We start from the raw sequence: 22,715 nt of genomic DNA on the forward strand, positions 1-22,715 counted from the left end.
ATATGCATGACAGCATGGCGAAATATAATCTTTTGTCTACATGAAACACAGCAATGAATGATTTAATCTGTGTTACAGTCGCTGAACTGCATTGTTTTCCTTAGCCCTCCTGGCTAAAGGCTGAAATGAAGCAAGTCTAGATTTCCTCAGATTTCTGAATCTCCCATGCGGCTCCTTTTCAATGGAGTTATTTGATACTACCAAAACTATATATATATCCAGAGACTAAGCGTCAGCCTAGTCTATGGTTGCCTGTATCAAGGCCTTTATTTTTGTACCGTAAATGCATAGTCGACATAAGTTAAAATGATCTTCAGCATTAAATGTTGTGGTTTGTGTCAAGCTTTCTTAGGGCGCAATAAGAACATGTATATTATGACTTATATCTACACATGGAAAAAACATACAGCGCTGTTAACCTACAATGGGTGACGGGGTAAGGTAGTGGCTGAAGCGATCGGAGTCCCAGGTTCGATTTTCCCCATCTGTGAAGCCCATTTCTGGAGTTCCCAACTTGATACAGCTGAACGATTGCCTAAACACATGAAACCGTACTCACTTACTCACTATTATAGAGATAATGTATTTTACGTTTATCTTTTTATTATATTTATACTATTAAGCAAGTTACAGGAAATTGTTTAAATGTAGTACGCCCGATGAAACCCATACATAAAAGGCTTGTGTTGCCGAGGTTAGCTCGGATATGCCTACAGCCTACAACAAAGCCATGATATGAGCCTGTAATTAGTAATCTGATGTGTAAACCAATACATGTGTATTTGATAAGCTTAATTGCCATAATTACATCATCACGTTCCCCATTTCCTCTCAGCGAGGGTATCCCGCTGTCTACGAAAGCTAAATTTAGCCGCCTGGGCTTCCCTTGTTTACGCTGTGACAGACTCACACATGAGTTGGAAGGCATACAGGCGCGAACAGGATTGCATTGAGAAAGCTACTCTGTGAAGGTAGGCAACTAAATCTTCTATATCTGTCAACTAACTGTTTGTGTTTGAAATGTACAAGCCATAGTCATTGACACGCTATTGACAACATATTTGTTTGATTGACAGACTTTGTGGAGCTGATTGATAGGTCAGTGATGGGAGATTTACTGTAAAGTGTATCACCTCGCGTGATTTCATGATAGAATTGCACAGTTTAATTGCGTCGGGCAAACACGGTAGATATGCTTTAACCTCTCGGTGTAGCTGCACGCGATATGCATATAGCTGGCCTAATTATCAGTTGTCGTTCATCACCGGGGATAGCTTCAGACTGTTAGCGTCTCATCGCACGAGACCGCCTCGACCCAAGCCAGGTGTCGTGTCTGCTTTTACTAGTCCATGTCGTTTGGCGTGGAGGTAAAAATAGAAACATCAGCGAAGAGCAATGGCGTTTTTCTAACCCCTCTCGGACGGATTTACATTGACACAGGCATATCGTGTGAGTTTACTACCATCTTTCGTTTTGATTGTGATTTCAGCGATTATGTATCTTCGATATATAATATATGAAATAGATTTTGCACACATCAGTGAACAGGCATCTGAATGTGACCAGCGAGCGTGACGATTTAGCGTGTCACAGGTTTGCTATAATATCGCCATTTATGACAAATTTATAGACAAGGATATTTCCTCATCTGGTCGAAATATAATTAAAGGATGTCGTTAATTGATTCCTGCTTCTGAAATACTTCCGGGTCTTGTGTAACATGGCGGGAGAGATTATGAGACCGGCGGTAAGAAGACGTCTCACGGGTCGAGGGTTTTAGAGTACATTCAATGATGGATTTGTTCTGTGTGTAGAGCGCTGATCGGGTTTTGATATTACCACAGGAGACAAGCCACATTCCAGCCCGCGTCGCTCTAACACATTGTAAACATCTGTATAATTCTAAATATGTATTGTCGGAGTCATTGTCAAGTTACCATGGCAACCAAGAAATATTTATTTGTGTTGGGCGGAGGTTAGCAATACTGATGAAGACGCCAAAGTTTTAGCTATTTTAGTTTGTATTGAGTTTTGAAGGAAGCACAATAGGCCCCTGTGAAGAACAGCGGTTAGCCAACCAGCTTAAATTGTACTTGGGCGCCCTTTGACCTGCTTTTGATTCTTCCCGGGTCATTCTAAACTGTTTGTTTCCTTGCAATGTGCTGTTTACTGGCTGCCGAAGGGAGTCTGATAATATTTAGGATTCAATTTCTCTATAAAATACGATAAAGGTGTTTGAAGGTGCATTACATCCCTTTGTAACTAACAGCAGCTGTTGAAGAGATAACAGTCGCACGATCCCCGCGCTCGTCATCATCATGCATGCAGGTGCTGTCTGGCTGATGGAAGTCTGGTGTCATAACACTCGTGAAAATACAAACGTATATTGATAATACATCAATGTTGTTTTATTGCATAGGCGTATCCTTATTTAAACCGTCTCATTTGCATAACAGACACATACGTGAATAGATCAGCTTGCAGTTGACTTACCTCAAGCTGTGCAAGGTACTATGCAGTATGCATATTCGCAATTTGTCCATGCTTAACAAAGTGCTTATTTCAGTTCATATTTTGGCTATACATTTGCCTATATATGTATGTATGTATGTATGTATGTATGTATGTATGTATGTATGTATGTATGTATGAGACGAATTCGTGTAACCGGTATTCAAATGATGACAACTATAACAGGGAATGGTCGGGACCGACAGGTACTTCGAGTTATGCATAATATTCGAGACACCGGCATTCGACTCATCGGGATTTGACTGTATATATGTATATGTATGTATGTATATATATATGTGTGTGTATATATATATATATATATGTGTGTGTGTGTGTGTGTGTGTGTGTATATATATATGTTTGTTTGTTTGGTGGTGGTTGGTGAACTCTTAATGACAAGATCACACCATGTCATTGACAAAGTTGACACACAGCAAACACGATCAGTCCAAATAAGCTAAAGAACATCCGATCCTCCCATGCTACTACAGTTAATTAGTCCTGTCGGGTATACGGACTCTATTTAACTTCTTTTAATAAGTATGCTGCATAGACACGGATGTGCTTCACCCCACTCTCGATTCCCACCATTCCCCATGCAGTTTAACAGTTTCTCTACATACGCCCATGTGTTATTAAGCTACCTACCATATGCCCAAGAAGGAAGAAGGCGTAATAACGTGGATATCTTGTCACAACGTTCATCACAGGATAAATGAGTTCCATCGTGACCTACCTACCTAGTTTCTGTATAGAGCTGCGGGGAGATACAGACTAATCTGCCCATAATCTATCGACATATCGCCATGATGCGTTAAGATGTTCTCATGTTAACGAAGATGTGATGTGGGGATGGCTACTGCATACCTTCTTGTCATTAGTGTCTCAATGTACTTTGCTGTATAAATACCTTAATTAACTCATTTTTTACCAATAATTATTCAGGAATTCACAAAATGTCAGAGTTGGTTTGGTTGGTATCTGTGCATGTGTTTTAATGTCTCACACTGACATTTATCTCAGGTATGCCTGAATGGTGAGAGAAACATACACTACTTTTGACTTAACAATAACCGCCCAAACTCTCAGCCTGGGTTAGGACAACCTAACCTTAACCCTTACCTTAACGCCGCTGAATTTGAAGGACAATATTCTGACAAAGGGTTAAGAATTGAAGTCATGGGTTACTGGCGGAAGTTTTACCGTTACCTTATCTTACCTGTGCAGATTTCGTTTGTGTCAGGTCGCGGTAATTTGTTTATGTTCTTTCTGCTTAATTACAGGTGTGAGAACACACATGTCTCTTCACGTGTCACGCAGTTTGCGTGATTGTACATGTCGATCAATATCGAAATCACAGCCAAACCGCCGATATGTTTGTTTTTATAACTGCTGGTTTGAGAAAGAGAAGGTTAATTACAAACATGTCAGCATTTGTGTCAAAATTCAGAAAAAAACCCTGAACATAACGATTCTCAAAATACCTCGCTAAAAAAACTGGAAAAGTATTGACACGACTGAAACACGCAAGACCTAACTGTCAGTAATTCAATTTGAACGTGGAAGTCGTTCTACCTGTCAAGGAGACAATTGTGTTGTCGTGTCGACTTCCTATGAACACGTCCAATCAAACAGGTTAGCCGAATATTAAAGCCGTTATGCGTGAATATTTCATGTTTTCTTATTAATATTGAATTAATTAGGCGTTAATCTGTTACATCTGGCTCCCCAGTCCCCGTTATTGATTCACGCAGCCATGAGGGGGAAACTGACAGAGGGCTATTGAAATCCGTATTATAGTGTGTCATGCTCTGTGACGCCGACTCTATTCACTGTGAGAGGATGTGCTGAATAGCCTCGGCGCTTGGCGAATGACACGCCCGCTTATGATATTCCCGTGTATCCACTTTTCAGCCCTCGTAGTTTCCTCGTACATGGATAAAAAATATCCTCATTGATATTTCAGTGTAGACTTGCTCCAGTCTCGTGTTCTATTAATAGCGAACCCGTTATGTCTTGCCTGATCTTGAAGATTATTCAGCGTCTCATCAAAGGCCAGGTCATTGAAATACACGTTGTTGCAAGTTGTTCTGATGACTATTAGTTCCGGATTGTATTTTAAAATGTTTGTTAAATGATTATATTACCTATTTGGAAGTTATTCCCAGTCATTTGTGTTTCATCAAAATATGTTTATCAATTTGTATGAAAAGGCAAAAGTACAAGCTTTGAATTTGTCCGCCTGGTTCCCTGTCTGTTGCGCCTGCGCTAACGCTCGGAGCGTTAGCGCATTAATGGGTACAACTAATAATTTGTCTTTTCGCCAGAGTCGATGCAATAGATAACACCCGCCCCATTTCGTGTTAAGTGTCTGACTCACATGTCTCCATAAGTCGTATGCATCTATCAGAACAATTTCTCATGGCGTCTTGATCATTCTGTTGGCCAGATGTGATAAAATATCGGACAAAAGAAAGTTTACACGATGATATACTGGTGGTCAAAACGGTTGGTTGGTTTGTTGTTTACCGCAGTATCCCAGTCTGGACCAGACAATCCAGTGATCAACAGCATAAGCATCGATTTACTCAACTGGGATACGATGGAATGTGTCAACCAAGCCAGCAAGCCTGACCATGCGCTCCCGTAAGTCGCCTCTTACGTCAAGCATGGGTTTGTAAAGACCAATTTTAACCCGGATCTTCACGGGTATAGGCCAGGAGCATTAGACATGACATTGGAAAAAAATAGTAGAAAGCTGAATTTTTCAGGAAAGCTTCAAAACACCATTACCATGTGTAAGATACAAAGTTCTGCAAATTCTACCTTGTGGCATTTTCAAAATGGCCGCCAATTTCAAAATGGCCGCCACAATCATTAAAATGATTATGCAAACAGATATTTTGTCAATAATTATGCCATGTGATATATCAAATGATAGCTCATCTCACAGGGTTTTTAAATATATTGATATCATGTCTTGTGGCATTTTCAAAATGGTCAAAACGAAAACACCCACAACAATCATTGGTTATTCTATGGTGACAAATTTCATACCATGGTTGTGTTTGGGGCCGTATTTTTGGGAATGCTTTCAGCATAACATACGTTTGTTATGTTTTGGTTCATTCTACTGTTTGAATATATACCTGTTTCACCGGCAGTATTGACGTAATAGTAAACAAGCGGATAAGAAGTGAGTATGTCGACAAAACAACACTATTTACTATTGATCATTCAGGACAAGATTCTGCTTGTTATCCCAGTGTTGCTTTAGTTCAAAGTAAATATATCCTGAAAGGGTTAAACTAGGTATATACATTACATAACGTAATATACAACCTTTCTGAACCAAGCAGTTGCTGATCATTAAGTTGCTATCTGTTTCCCTTTACATGGGCCTGTATGAAATATTAATATAATCGTATTGAATGTAATAGTTAAATGTGTTGGGCGGTGGGGTAGCCTAATGGTTAAAGCGTTGGCTCGTCACGCCGAAGACCCGGGTTCGAATCCCCACAATGTGTGAAACCCATTTCTGGTGTCCCCCGCCGTGATGTTGCTGGAATATTGCTAAAAGCGGCGTAAAACAAAACACAGTCAGTCAGTCAGTTAAATGTGTTGAAATGACCATGTCAAGTTATGTTTAGTGTGTGCATATAAATTATAAATCATGGACGTTACATAATGTGTTGTAAAGATGTTGACTGGGATTGAACTGACTTTTGTTAAAGTGTTATCTGGCATTGGACGCTGTGGTAGCAAGAAGGGGTGGTGGACCTAGTGTCCGCTGATTACACCGAAGTACCGGGTTTGTTTCTCCACATGGGTACAGTGTGTGCAGTCCAGTTCTGATGTCACCGTCGTGATTTTGCTTGAATATTGCCAAAACAGGCGTGAAACCCAACTCACTCACTCATACTTTCAGCGACATTTCGTTAGGGGTGCTGGAACCGTCATCCAGGTAGTTGGTTCTGTGGCTGGTACCTTTATCAACCAGGCTAGCAGGTGCTAGTAAGGTTATCAAGCAAGTCGGTGTTAGGGAAAACAGCTCTACCGAAACGTTGGATTGTAAGAACATGGAAGATGAAGTCATTCGCTTGTCACTAATTTAAGTTTTCTAATTCTCTTCATGTCCTGACAATAATAGCAAAACACATCTAGTCTCCCGTAATGTCAGACGCGGTGGTTGAGAGCTACAGTACCCCAATACTATTACCTGCGAGTACCGAAACTCTTGCCCATAAAACATTACAGTAACATGTTGACCTACATAAGAGTGACATTCTTGTCAATGGCGATGATTCATTTAATAACACAGGTGGGTTATAACGACCAACTCCAGCAAACCGTGAATGTGGTAAAGTAATACTTGTACTCCTCTCAGCCCAGCTCCAGATTTATAGCCAGGCTAGAGAGGTGGGTCATGGTAACATTCTTGTTATCTGGACCGAAACACAACGTTTTGACTTTCAGGTGAAATAGCAGCATGGTCCAGTATGAGAGCTGACTGGGCCACATAGTTCACGTGCCTTCAGTACATTTGACCATATCAGTAAACAATCAGAAGCTGAGTGATACCTAGCGCCATTATCAAGGGCACGTGATTAAAGATAAACACGTTGAACCTCCCTTGTTATCACACTGTAATTATGACAATGATGGTTATAATTATGACAATGATGTTTATAATTATGACATATATTTATCTCCCTACACAACACGCAACGAGACAGTGTTAGTTTCTGGACTGTCGTAATTTTTGTGAATGGTAAAATTGTTATGTGAGAGTTTGCTGTGATCTTTGTGTTTGAAAAACGTTGTTAAATGTGATTGGGTCCCGGAAATTGTTTGGCTCTTTGTCAGTTCGCATGAACGCTTTTCTGGAGAGGAATGTCCTTTTTGTCCTTCGCGAAACAGATACAGCATTCATATTCTCCTAAAACGAAGATCAGGAACAACCGAAGCTTTCATACGGCTATACTAAATTGTCATTGCACGACAAAGGATCGGGTGTAATTTAACTTTGTGAAGTGTACTCAGTTTAATCAATGTGCGCTGGGACAACGCCGATATGATGTCATTTGTTTTTATCGCTACATTTACCAGATGGCCGGTATCAAATAGGTAGCCGAGTGGTTAAAGTGTTTGATCGTCACGCCGAAAACCAGGGTTCGATTACCCACATGGGTGCAATGTGTGAAGCCCATTTCTGGTGTCCCGCCGTGATATTGCTGGAATATTGCTAAGAGAGGCGTGAAACTAAACTCATCCACTATGTTTTTCCCAAATCGCCTGCTTGAATTACTTCTTCCAACAAATCATATCAGTTTTAAACACTGGACACCTTTCGACTCGAGCACAACTCATATGTAGTTTGTATAGGGCTGTAATTGAATATGATTGCTGGTGAGGTCTATCGGGAGAAAATGGAATGTGTCAGTTTTGCTTTCGGGCGGAATAGAAGATAGATATCATTGTTTACTGACTTGTCTGTTTACTGCAACATACCGCTGTGTAAATAAACACGGTGGCCTCGTACATCTGTCATCCTGTGTGGTATGAAACTTGCAGTATCTGATTAACTAAACTAAACTTCCTCACTCACTCACTCACTCACTCACTCACTCAGCAGCATCAAGTAAAATTTCCAGGACTCCAGTAGGAGTAACAGATCTGAAAACACATATTTATCTCCAAAATGAGCAATACTTTTCTACACTATATACTGATAAGTCCACCTGTTCTTCTGATATGGAAGTACATGGGAAACACAGCAAACCTATTTCCTCACCGAATATTTTATAAGGTCACGACAACTTTTCTGGCGACTTTCACTTCGGTTTAATCGACAAACGTATCGCGTAATATATTTGAAATGTGAGTAGAAACTTAACACAAGGCTGAACTTGCGATTAACGAATAATAGGCTACTGTTCCCGACTTCTCATCAAAGGCCATGTACATGTATATGAAAGCAATGAGTCATGACGTAAGTAATGAATACGAGATAATAAACCTGGAAGGTTTAAAGTCAGGCTTTCCTTTGATGGAGGAGTTTTAAAAACACCGTTGTCGCTCACAAACTGACATTTACAACGACATATGAATTCATCGTCTTTTTAATCTGTCGCTAAATCAAAGGAAGAATTAACATAATTTATGAGTCTTGCTGATCACCAGATAAATATATAGTCGGAATAGCGTAGTGGGTGTGAATGCTGCGTTTGACACGTCAGCGAGAACACCTCCCCATCGGGAACACCTGGTGTTCGCGTTATTTCAATTGTTTCTCTGTTTGGTGATTTTTAAAATTGTACCGTTAATTGTAAAATTTTGGCAATTTTCCTTTACATTTCGTCCGTGAACAGGTGGATTTTGCTGGCGTGGCATTAGCACTATTCACTTACTTTCTTATATCAGCTATGTTTGTCTCCTCTGATGTCATAATGATCCTCTGAGCGGTGGGGTAGCCTAGCGGTTAAAGCGTTCGATCGTCACGCCGAAGACCCGGGTTCGATTCCCCACATGGGTACAATGTGTGAAGCCATTTCTGGTGTCCCCCGACGTGGTATTGCTGGAATATTGCTAAAAGCGGCGTAAAACCATACTCACTCACTCATAATGATCCTCTGAGTGGCGGGGTAGCATTGTGCTGAAAACGCTCGCTTCTCACGCCGAAGGCCTGGGTTCGATTTTCCATAGGGGTACAATGTGTGAAGCCCATGTCTGGTGTCCCCCGAGGTGGTATTGCCGGAATATTGCTAAAAGCGACGTTAAACCTACTCACCCATAATGTTTCGTAATATAACCTCATGGTATTATCTAGGTAACTACTCCATTCAGTGTGAAATGTAACTGCATTGTATATATTTACACTGGGTAAAAATATATATTTCGCTGACAGCTTCTGTTGTGTATCGAGACCGTGATTACCTTATAGTGTTGCTTGTCAAATTTGAAAGAGGAAGGTGATTTTGTTATTTCGTTTTGTCTGTTTGATCAGGGAAACTGTTCCCAAATACAAATGTATTACCTTGGTTCTGCGAATATGTTGTGCGTTTAGTAAAGAAATCTTGCCTCAAACTAGGGAGATTTCTCGACTTGTTTCGCGAAGAGAATACACCACAAAGGTCACGCAACGCAAACACATACAGTAACCAGTCTCCTGCTTTATTGGTATTTTCGGTAGCGACAGAATATCTGATTTTTAGGAATACGTATTTTCTCTGGTAGCAGACATCATTTGTGGCGACCAACGACACACATTTTCAACTTTCAGTTTTCTGTTTTAAACTCGCGGTTCTTTAACTGCACCTCATACCATGCACAGTGATAAACGCAATACCTGACCTATATGATAACAAGAGTCATTGTACCTCGTGACCTAACTTCACATCTACGCGTGTCGTCCCCAGAAGAAGTAGCCTGCCTCACAGTCCCTGAACCACATTATTTTCCCTACTGCCTAGCCCTCCCTGCAATGTAGTCTGCCTCACAGTCCTTGAACCACATTATTTTCCCTACTGCCTAGCCCTCCCTGCAATGTAGTCTGCCTCACAGTCCTTGAACCACATTATTTTCCCTACTGCCTAGCCCTCCCTGCAATCTAGTCTGCCTCACAGTCCCTGAACCACATTATTTTCCCTACTGCCTTGCCCTCACTGCAGTGCTAATGCCCTAAATGCAGCAAATCTAGATTTCCTCAGGTCTCAGATCTCCATCTTACTGGGGCTCCTTTTAAATTTGAATGGGTTTATTTGTTACTATCAAAATTGCCTATATTCAGAGTCTAAACGTTAGGGAAGTAGATGCATGACACTCCGTGTCGCACATTAACGAACTAACGTTCACCCCTCCAGCTTTAGGCTACATGTGACTGGGCGTAACATGGAACGTCCCGCGGGTCAGGGCGTATCTGTATAACTCCCATCACATCCATGTTGTGGATGACACCGAGGACTCTTAGGGGTGGATTGGATTAGCGCGAGTATTGAGTGTTAAAGAGTTATCCATTATTAGTGTAATTCCGTCTGCGTCACGTGACTTTTTGTTCCATTTGTTTTGTTTGATATGCCACAGATCTTGTTTCATTGAGTTATTGGTCAACTGTAGACACAGGCTTGTGAGAGATGCATTAAATTTCAATCTTTGATGTTGCGTTTCTTGATATACAGAGACTAGTCCAAAGTGCTCGGGAATTATTGATTTCTCTGCCGCGGCTTGTGCCGTTTTTAACTCATCTCCTGGAAGGAAATATGTTCTGACTGTCAGTGTAAGATTTGCCTGACGTGTTCTTTAGCCGTGGTAGAAAACCAAACGTGCACACAACGTACTGTGTCGCAGCAGGCGTGTGGATGTCCTCGTCCTTCGTCAGGTTGTAGGAGACACCACAGTTTCCATGATGATAAGAAATATCTGCTAAAAATAGAGTCCGTTGATAATTTCCGGCTGGACAATAGACAGGAAGCATATCTTAGAATAACTCCATGCAGAATAAATATTCGGTAAATATGTCTCGGTATTTGATATGTTGATCTAAGGTTCTAGTTTTTCGGGGCTGAACTATGACCTTGATATGTAATGATGTTGCCTGCAGGCTCACCCGCCATCATCTGGCTGCTGCACCTCTGTGGTGGCTGGTGACAGGAGATGATGATTGATGGAGTGCGTGTTGACTCGACTCCCAGAATACCTGGCCTAAATTGCCATCCCCTCGAACTGTCACCAGTCTCGTGCTCTCTCATACATGCTGCTCAGTGTATGCATGCTCTGTCAGTTTATACATACTCGGTCAGTTTATACATACTCAGGCTCTTGTCAGTGTATGCATGTCATGCAGGCTCTGTCAGTGTATACATGCTCTGTCAGTTTATACAGGCTCTGTCAGTTAATACATACTCTGTCAGTGTATGCATGTTCTGTCAGTGTATGCATGCTCTGTCTGTATGCATGCTCTGTCAGTTTATACATACTCTGTCAGTGTATGCATGCTCTGTCAGTGTATGCAGGCTCTGTCAGTTTATACGTACTCTGTCAGTGTATACATGCTCTGTCAGTGTATGCATGCTCTGTCAGTGTATGCATGCTCTGTCAGTGTATGCATGCTCTGTCAGTTTATACAGGCTCTGTCAGTGTATGCATGCTCTGTCAGTTTATACATACTCTGTCAGTGTATACATGCTCTGTCAGTGTATGCATGCTCTGTCAGTTTATGCATGCTCTGTCAGTGTATGCATGCTCTGTCAGTGTATATATGCTCTGTCAGTTTATACATACTCTGTCAGTTTATACATACTCTGTCAGTGTATACATGCTCTGTCAGTGTATACATGCTCTGTCAGTTTATACATGCTCTGTCAGTTTATACATACTCTGTCAGTTTATACATGCTCTGTCAGTGTATGCATGCTCTGTCAGTGTATACATGCTCTGTCAGTTTATACATACTCTGTCAGTGTATGCATGCTCTGTCAGTTTATACATACTCTGTGATTGTATACATACTCTGTCAGTGTATGCATGCTCTGTCAGTGTATGCAGGCTCTGTCAGTGTATACATGCTCTGTCAGTTTATACATACTCTGTCAGTGTATACACTCTGTCAGTCAGTATGCATGCTCATGCTCTGTCAGTGTATACATGCTCTGTCAGTCATGTATACAACTCTGTCAGTTATACATACTCTGTCAGTGTATACATACTCTGTCAGTGTATGCATGCTCTGTCAGTGTATGCATGCTCTGTCAGTGTATACATGCTCTGTCAGTTTATACATACTCTGTCAGTGTATACATACTCTGTCAGTGTATGCATGCTCTGTCAGTGTATGCAGGCTCTGTCAGTGGACACATGCTAGTATATATGCTCTGTCAGTTTATACATACTCTGTCAGTGTATGCATGCTCTGTCAGGGTATACATGTCTCTGTCCTGTCAGTGTATACATGCTCTGTCAGTGTATACATGCTCTGTCAGTTTATACATACTCTGTCAGTGTATACATACTCTGTCAGTGTATGCATGCTCTGTCAGTGTATGCATGCTCTGTCAGTGTATATATGCTCTGTCAGTTTATACATACTCTGTCAGTGTATGCATGCTCTGTCAGTGTATACATGCTCTGTCAGTGTATACATGCTCTGTCAGTGTATACATGCTCTGTCAGTTTATACATGCTCTGTCAGTGTATACATGCTCTGTCAGTGTATACATGCTCTGTCAGTGTATATATGCTCTGTCAGTGTATGCATGCTCTGTCAGTGGATACATGCTCTGTCAGTGTATGCATGCTCTGTCAGTGCACATGCTCTGTCTGTATGCATGCTCTGTCAGTGTATACATGCTTTGGCATTGTATACATGCTCTGTCAGTGTATGCATGCTCTGTCCATGGATACATGCTCTGTCAGTGTATACATGCTCTGTCAGTTTATACATACTCTGTCAGTGTATGCATGCTCTGTCAGTGTATGCATGCTCTGTCAGTGTATCAATCTTTATTTCATGCTGATTGTATACAGGCCAGTGTATACATGCTCTGTCATGTATGCGGGTGTCAGTGAACATTCTCTGTCAGGAGCATATAAAAGCTGTCAGTGGATACATATATTTATACATCTTTCTGTATGTGTATACATGCTCTGTCAGTGTAATTATTCTGTCAGTTTATGCAGGCTCTGTCAGTGTATGCATGATATATAATGCTATGCAGTTTCATGCTCTGTCACATAATACATGCTCTGTCTTTATACATGCTCTGTCAGTTTATACAACTCTGTAAGTATATATGCTGGGCATGCCTGTCAACACTGTCAGTGTATGCAAGTTCTGTCATCTTCGATGCTCTGTCAGTGTATGCATGCTCTGTCCAGTGTCAGTGTATGCATGCTCTGTCAGTGTATACATGCTCTGTCAGTTTATACATACTCTGTCAGTGTATGCATGCTCTGTCAGTGTATGCATGCTCTGTCAGTTTATACATACTCTGTCAGTGTATATATGCTCTGTCAGTGTATACATGCTCTGTCAGTGTATGCATGCTCTGTCAGTGTATGCATGCTCTGTCAGTTTATACATGCTCTGTCAGTGTATATATGCTCTGTCAGTGTATATATGCTCTGTCAGTGGATATATGCTCTGTCAGTGTATATATGCTCTGTCAGTGTATATATGCTCTGTCAGTGTATATATGCTCTGTCAGTGTATAAATGCTCTGTCAGTGGATACATGCTCTGTCAGTGTATATATGCTCTGTCAGTGTATATATGCTCTGTCAGTGGATACATGCTCTGTCAGTTTGTGTATATATGCTCTGTCAGTGTATATATGCTCTGTCAGTGGATACATGCTCTGTCAGTGTATACATGCTCTGTCCATGGATACATGCTCTCTCATACATGCTCTATCACTGGAAACATGCTCTGTCAATGTATAATGCTCCCTCACACATGCTCTGTCATTTTACACATGCTCTGTCAGTGTTTAAACTAGTGGGAAAGCTAAGTCACTTATTTAATAGTTGCATCAACTAAAAGTACTTCATGTTTTAATTTTAAAAAATACATAATTCCAGTCTGTCTCAACTAATTAAATAATCACGAGTAGCCTGGAATTTCTCATAATAATGTATACGATCATGATATAATATGGAGTATCTTGCAAACAATTAAACATTCATGTAATAATGAGTATCACATGAACACCCGCCGTGATATTGCTGGAATATTGCTAAAAGCGGCGTAAAACCATACTCACTCACTCACATGAACACTTAACGACCACGGCTCACTGGAAGTCTCAGTAATCATGGCTGACTGTGAGGTTTTCCTTAACGTGACTGTAAGGGTGTCGCCCATAAACAACAATACGAACACTGGGAGACTGCACGACGTTTGTTTCCTACTGAGACAACTCCCCGACATGTGCCGTCACCCACGCTGCGATGACGTGCACGTCGTTGTGTATTAGATAATGGCATACGCAACCACAATGGAAAACATTAATCACCAGGAACCTGCAACATGCCAAGGAAATGTAACCAGCCCAGTTAAGTGGTGTGATGACGCGATGCTGGCAGATATATACTGATGGCAAGAAATAAGGGAACGTTTCTAATAAGGCAAACGCATGTTTGATGTTTGATGTGCGTGTGTATAGCGTATAGTGCAAGGAGCGAGTGAGGTAATATTTAACGTCACATCGGTAATATTACAGCCATATCGTGACGAAATAGTGCAAGGAACTCTACCTTTTTGTAAAAAGCAAACACGTGTTTGGTGCACGGCATACGAATATTTGATGAGAGTCAAACACATGTTTAACATAAGACAAGTACAAGATTGGTGTGACATTCTGCATCCGTCCAAATGTTGGCATAGATCTTCAACAGTGTATTGAAGACACGCGATACTGACATTAAACTTTGTTTCTTTATTTTCATTTCGGTAATACATTCATATTTCTCTATCTTTTGTCGAGCAGTATGTCAAGATGAACAGGATACAATTGTACATATTAGTGTGGTATAACAATTTAATGCTCATATCCTCACCACATAGATTATATCACGTCCGCCTCGACTTCCGTCCGGCTTGTCAATGTTCTTAAAAATATTCCAGATTGTTCATGTCCTAATTGCCAGAACTATCTTTTATGACTTTATATGATGATACGGGGGTTATTGAAATATAGACTGAAAATTGTATTTGGTCAAGAGTTGTTTGTAAGTGCCATGGCACATGTACATATGTTACAGCAAGCATGTTAGGCTCCAATCTGTTTGTTATGGCGTGGAGGGGCGGTGGGGTAGCCTATAGTCTGTTTGCAGTGAAAACGTACTGGTGAATTTCACTTTAAACAAAAAGGTATAGCAAATACAGTGAAATTAATATTGCGAATCGTCAGAAACTTACCTTGCCAATTGAACATTTAAATCTCAGAATTTTATTTATCTTAGGATAAAGGTTGTTTAACAAACGATCATGCAATGAAATCGCTATTATTGGTTTACATTTCAAAGGGGTAAGAGCAGTAGTTGGAACAGACAAACAAATGCACGTGCGGTTCGTGATGAGCGTTAACTTAGACCAACTCTACTTGTTGTCGGTGTTTTATTTGATGTGCATACACCCTTGTAATACAAACCAGTAATAGCGATTGGAAACTATGATCGTTTGTTAAACAACTTTTATCTTAAGTTGAATAAAATTCTGAGATTTTAATGTTCATTTTGCAAGGTAAAATTCTGAGGATTCGCAATCATAACTCCACTTTATTCGATTTACTTTTTTTAGAAAAACTGAAATTCATCGGTACGTTTTCACTGCAAACAGACAATAGTGGTTACAGCGTTGGCTCGTCACGCCGAAGACCCGGGTTCGAATCCACACATGGGTACAATGTGTGAAGCCCATTTCTGGTGTCCCCCGCCGTGATGTTTCTGGAATATTGCTAAAAGCGGCGTAAAACCAAACTCAGTCAGTCAGCTGTTATGGCGTGGCCTTTCTGTAATCTAGACTTGCAAAATTATCGTAGACTTGCTTTGGATGTAGGGTCTATATTTGATTATCCAACGCCATACGGTACTATCATTGAGAAGTGGCATCAAAACCGTTTACACATAACTTGTTTGTTGTCCACAAACCTGGATCAATTCATTCTCACAGTGTCAAATGAGTGGATTCACCTTGCCGCGTGTAAGTGTGAAGAGGTCAAGATATTATTGACCAGCCTCCAGTTTTTGTTGATGCTGTTGTCATGGCCAGTCATCGCCTCTGCTCTGTTTATCCAATCAATTAGCAGAGCCTGAATTATATATTTTCCACTAAGTCACCTTTGTGCCTGACCTTACTCTAATGGATCGTCAGAAATAGAACCAATTTAGATAAGCACGCATATTAGGAGCCATTGTACCATCGATGTGTACGCAAGCATTGGCCGCCATAATAGCTCTTTCGAATATCTGATATACTTAGTTATTAATTAATTAAATTCACTAATCGACCATTTACCTTATCGTTATTTTAACATATTTTATGATACACACGGGATTTGACAAGAAGTATTGATAAGCATTCCTCTACGCAGAAATTGCTGAAAGTTAAGAGCATTTTTACCGGTAACTAAACTGGAGTTATTTGATAAAAGCAGCTTCAGCTGAGTCAGAACTGGTGTAATATAAGCATCTGTATATTACTGGAAAATGTAAGGGACACCTTTTAACTTACACGGTGGCTTTATTCATATTGTGTTTAATATTAAGTTTGCATACTAAAAGAATAATCCTGTGAGATTCAAATTTAAAATGAATGTAACTGTGAGATTTGAATTTGAAATGCATAAAATAGTGCAATTTGAATTTAAAATGAATCAGATAGTGGAAGTGTAATTTAAAATGAATTAGATAGTGAGGCCTGAATTTAAAATGAATTAAAATTATGTTTGATGTGAACTGATGCACAATTTCCTCGGTCAGTGAATAAATTGCCTGTTATGGAAAACACGTCGGTATTCACATGTTAATTTCATCAGTATACGATCATACAACACAACTGTCCCGACATCCTTACACCAGCTGTTACAGGGCAACAATGAACTTCATCTGATTCATAAATTAAACAATTATTGAACCTTCTGTGTAGATATTTCCTGGTGAAACAGTTCGCCTGATGTTGTTTTCAGCTATGATTTGCAAGCTTGCAAGTCTGTATGTGTATATGCTTAGTGGTGTTTCCTGGGCAGAATAGGCAGGGGTGGAAATAACCCATTGCCCGACGCCCGAGTCCAATGTTTTTTTCTGTCGGGCAAACAAATTTGTATATCACACTGTACCGGTGTCCAGATGATATTCCAATGTTAAGTATGTTGTTTATTTTAGAAAATCAACAAGAAAATGGCCGGTATAGTCGGAAAATTATCAGGGCAAGTGATTTTACATGTGCCACTGTACCGGAGTACTCTAGCAATTTTAAAGTTATTTCCACCCCTGATAGACCCCCAGTGGTGTTCCTGGGTGGGCATAGGCCTGCAGATTCTGGTTTAGAACAGGTCCTTGATTTAGGGATAGAACAGGTCCCTAGATTCTGGTTTAGAACAGGTCCTTAAATTCTGGTTTGAACGGGTCCCTGATTCCCGGTTAGACTAGATGTTATAGGGCTCCACATATTTCAGAATAGGGCCTCATATTCCGGGTTAGAATGGCCCCCAGGAACCTATGCTGGTCGCATAAGTAATCGATGGTCGTGAGGATTTGGTTGATGACCTTTCTCTTTGCCGGTGTGGATCAGTGCTCACAATATCAATCCCTGGATCGTTTAGTCCAGATGTGGGTACTGGCATATTGTCGTCATATAGATGGAATGCCGCTGTATGGCGTTAACACTGTATGGGCACTGAGAGGGGGACAGATGTTGCCCCAAGCATTAAGATGCTGATGGTGTCGGTAAGAGTGTGATGTGATCGATGGCTGATCAATGGTAACAACAGAAGCTTGCGACGTCCTCGAGGTGTGAACTGGCTGGCAATCAAAGTCAGATGACATTGATTTGTTTCACGACCTGACACTTAATTAGTCCACCTGTGGTCCGAATTGAACGCCGTAGTGGTCAGTGAATACCTGACCTTGATTCTGAAATACACTGCTCGGCAAAAGAAAATACCGGCATGTTGGTTGCTGAAAATAAAACAAACGAGAAATTGTTATTGGATGGTGATGTATTGGATAACAGGTGATGTATTGGATAGAGGTGATCTATTGGATACGGGGGATGTATTGGATAATAGGTGATGTATTGGATAGAGGTGATGTATTGGATAGAGGTGATGTATTGGATGGTGATGTATTGGATACAGGTGATGTATTGGATACAGGGATGTATTGGATACAGGTGATGTATTGGATACAGGGATGTATTGGATACAGGTGATGTATTGGATACAGGTGATATGGATACAGGTGATGTATTGGATACAGGTGATGTATTGGATACATGTGATGAATTGAATAACAGGTGATGAATTGAATAACAGTAGATGTATTGGATAGAGGTGATGTATTGGATAGAGGTGATGTATTGGATACAAGTGATGTATTGGATAGGGGTGATGAATTGAATAACAGGTGATGAAATGAATAACAGGTGATGTATTGGATAGAGGTGGTGTATTGGATACAGGTGATGTATTGGATACAGGTGTATCAGTTTGGAACCTTCGACGTGATGTATTTATTCGACTGTTTTCAGTTACCCTTGATATCGTTTTTACGTTGATACATTATTTTACCCCGTCGTATATTATAACGACTAGAGAGGCGAGATTAAAGTCACTGAGTTAGTATGCGTTTTAGCAATATTCCAACACTATCCCATCCGGTGACACATAGGCGCCACATCGAACCCATGCATGTGTGGAATCAAACACAGGCCTTAGTCGTGACGAGCGAATGCTTTCACCACGGGGCTTACTTTCGGGGACATGCAGGAGAAGGACATCATAATCCTCACTTAAACCCAGACAGGGAACGTGTCCAGTAGTCGCCGTGTGTTGTCTCCCTTGTTGCGCCAGGATCCGCTGATCGCGGGTGGGATCCGTGACTATGGCCCTTGTTTCGTCGGCAGCATTACCTAAACGTGGACGACATTTACACATTGAATAATTACCTATGTAACCTTGCAATCACTCCTGGTATTAAACCGGACAGGCCGTGGTATGAGGTCACTTCTGTTAAACAGTCACATCCACTCACTCACTCAATCACTCAAACCCAGGTTCGAGAGCACACGTTTTAACAGTGACAAGATTAATGAAACTTGCGTTAAAACATGACTGTTATCAGGACTGTTTCACCAAGGATCTGTTTGGCTGCGTTCAAATAGTGATGCCTTACTCTCATTAGGCTTTCCTTCACAAAGTATTGAACGACAAAGTCCTTGTCAATGTCGGAGTGACCTAAACTCAAGGCCGTTGTCCTTTCTTTGCAACAAGGAGTGTACCGCACCTGAATCTACCTGCGTTCCTGGAGATGTGGGGCGGTGAGGTAGCCTAATGGTTAAAGCGTTGGCTCGTCACGCCGAAGACACAGGTTCGAATCCCCACATGGGTACAATGTGTGAAGCCCATTTCTGTTATCCCCCGCCGTGATGTTGCTGGAATATTGCTAAAAGCGGCGTAAAACCAAACTCAGTCAGTCCTGGAGATGTGAGAAGTAACAGACACGCAGGTTAAGTCAACTGATCTAGTCGAAGTCTGTGGTCATACCCGGAACGCCTGAATCCTACCTTAATATGGGTCTGTGATTGGGAAACATGTCATGTGTAGCCCAGCGGACTAAGGCCCCGCCGTCCGTCGTACCTGAAACCGTCGATTGTAGGTTCGAATTGCCCTAATTGTTTTCATAGACTTTCGCCATTGTTCTAGACTTGAAAACTTGCTTTCCTCCAATCTGAAGCTGACACATCATTGTATTACTGAAACACATTACAGTGCGCCGTAAAATAACATTCCCATTCTCGATGTCAAGCGTTTAAATGTGTTTGTTAATGAACATTCCGATGACGTCTAGTGCAGTGAATGCGGCTGGGCTGAGATTGTGACAATACGGTGATGTACTTGTACTTGTTATCAAGATAAGGAGTTAGGCCGATACCGGAGGCGGTGTGACTCACTGAATATCGTAGTTGACTCACCACCACACATGACAGTAGTCCGGCTAGGTACAATACTTTCTTGTGTTGCCTGATCCCCGGTGCCGGCTTTCAACAAAACTTGGCAGATATGTGAGGCAGATCCCAAAGTGGTGCCATTTGCTATTTGCAGATTTTTGTCATTTTCTTTTCCATGGAAATATTTTTCTCGGTTTCCATGGAAACGATTCAGACTTAGTCTCAAAAGGGAGGGGTAGGTTTCGTTTCCGGAGCACAACTCAAAAACTTCTTAATATCTTTCAGTAAAACTTGGCAGATATGTGAGGCAGATCTTGAAGTGGTGCGTTTTGCTATTTGCAGATTTTTGTCATTTATGTTTTTCATGATTTCCATGGAAACGATTTGCACTTGGTCTAAAATCAAGCTGGACTTTAAGTAACTGTCAGATGATTTGTTCTATCAAAGATGTTTTAAATTTTAAGCAGCGTTCAAATCAGTTTTCGTTATTGAACCAAATTGCCAATTTTCATATAAACAGTGCAACGAATAGTGAGTTAGTAAAGTGGGATCTTTTACTTCGATACAACCTCCCTGGATCGATATCTGAAAACACCTCCATAGAAGCACGGCTCTATTATTTTGCATGTGGAACTCCCCGATCTTATTCATTTTCGAGATACCAAAATCGACACACGTACCCAAAAATAAAAATCGCCATGCTGGCTGGATTATTCAGAAGTGGCCAAAAGGGTCACGTGATACTAAAATCAAGTTATTTTACTTAGATATTTAGCATACAATTTGAGTAAAGGCATATAATCCCGATCCATCTTTAGATTTCACGAAAATAATGAACCTGCAGTATTGCTGGTCTCAACAAACACACATACCAATAAAACACACGAACATCAATCGGTAGTAATTCTTATCGCCCTATTTCCGTTATCATCTCTCAGTCACATGTAAATAGATTCGACAAAGAGAGCGCCAGTCACCAGCTGTATCTATCATTAATGAGTCACTGCGACGGCAACAACGTCCATGCGACGATATCAGTGACGGCAGATATAGCCCCTCATGCAAAGGTCAATGTCACTGCTCGGTACACCTTGGCAGCAAATATGTTTATGGTTTTTAATTTTAAGAGAGCTATATTTCTGCAATAATTGAATGTTATTTTAACATATGTATTGCTTTGACCCACACTGCCCACCAGCTCTACTGCTACTTATTTCTGAGTTTGTGGGAAATCTTTTCAGCAATCTACTTTGCTGCGTGTCACATATCACAGTATTGTATTTATTAGTTTACCGTCCTGTGCTGACAGATGTATGATAGATCAGCGTTTCCGTTTCCGGTGTCAGCCGGAAATCGATGATATAATTTGTCACATGGCGATGATATAATTTGTCACATGGCATAAAATATGGCGTAAATTCAAGGGTAGTGCGTGCGCCCGGTATACCTGTTGATCTGTTAGCACTGTATGGCTCCTAAATCATTCATTTTGTCAGAAAGTCGTAATATAAAGAGCATACAACAGTTGCGTTCCTTTGCCCGATCGTTCTGGGTTCGAATCACAAATTTTCTTGATTACGATTTACTTTGGCGTGTTTGTTGACCTGCATCAAGTTGGGTTACCATCACAAATTGATCACGCCGTAATATAAAGGAATGCTCACAGGCGGGGTTCGATTCCCAGACTCGTCATACCAAAAGACGTTAAAGAATGGTACATGTTTATACTCTGCCTGCCCCGGCAATACTAGCATAACACAAGGACTCATGTTAAACTGCGGAATGGTATTTCAGTGGGCTATCACTATAAGACCGGCATTGGTCTTGAAGAGCCAAGCAACCACACACACGTGCATGCATGTCCCTATATAATACATACAAGAGTCGTGAACGCCGACTTCAACCTTATTTTGCCTCACCTGTAAGATCGTGACCAAATGTAATTACCCGCAGTTGCTCATTCAGTCGCTATCTTTCATGAACGAGTGTTATTTCCAGATAAGATTTTTCTGTGAAATCCGATTCTGCTTTGTGTGCAATCATATAATCACATCTCTACCAGAAAGGTCACCCGTGCATTTAAATCGATACTGTCAGTTTAGATATATATGTATGGTTATTTAGACGCGGGGACTCTGCTAATATGAGTTGTACCGCTACTCCAGAACCCGAGGTCATGGTGACAGGAAGTAGTCCTCGGTAGTAGCGTGTGGGACGCCCGCACAAAGAGAGCTTAGTTGAGGCCAGGCGCTCCTTGGTCGATCCAAACTGGAGGCCCGAACAATTTTGTATGCCCTCTACACTCCAGACAAAATTGGGTAACGTAATGGTTAAAGGGTCCGTTCATCACGCGGAAGACCTGGGTTCGATTCCTGACATGGGTGTGAAGCCCATTTCTGGTGTACTCCGCCGTGATGTTGCTGGAATATTGCTGAAGCGACGTAAAACCATACTCACTTACCCGACAAAATGATTGCGGTATTAGGGAAGGGGAGGGGCAATCGCCCTGCGCGAGTTGTTTTGTACATATGTTGTAGTGA

The 22,715-nt window shown here is 41.1% G+C and overlaps 1 protein-coding gene across 2 annotated transcripts in view; it reads left to right on the top strand.

The window, feature by feature from the left end:
- Nucleotides 1-899: 899 nt before the first annotated feature.
- The window catches only part of LOC124255975, a 51,902-nt gene continuing 30,086 nt past the window's right edge, over nt 900-22,715 (top strand). Inside the window, exon 1 of one of the 2 annotated variants that reach the window (XM_046689923.1) lies at nt 900-971. The gene's annotated coding sequence lies outside the window, so the exon portion shown is untranslated. Of the gene's footprint in view, nt 972-1,273; nt 1,450-22,715 lie in introns of those variants that run through there. The other variant, XM_046689924.1, reaches the window with a different exon arrangement.

The sequence above is a fragment of the Haliotis rubra genome, unplaced genomic scaffold (assembly GCF_003918875.1).
Source record: "Haliotis rubra isolate DU_JTF1 unplaced genomic scaffold, ASM391887v1 Scf614, whole genome shotgun sequence".
Classification (NCBI taxonomy): domain Eukaryota; kingdom Metazoa; phylum Mollusca; class Gastropoda; order Lepetellida; family Haliotidae; genus Haliotis; species Haliotis rubra.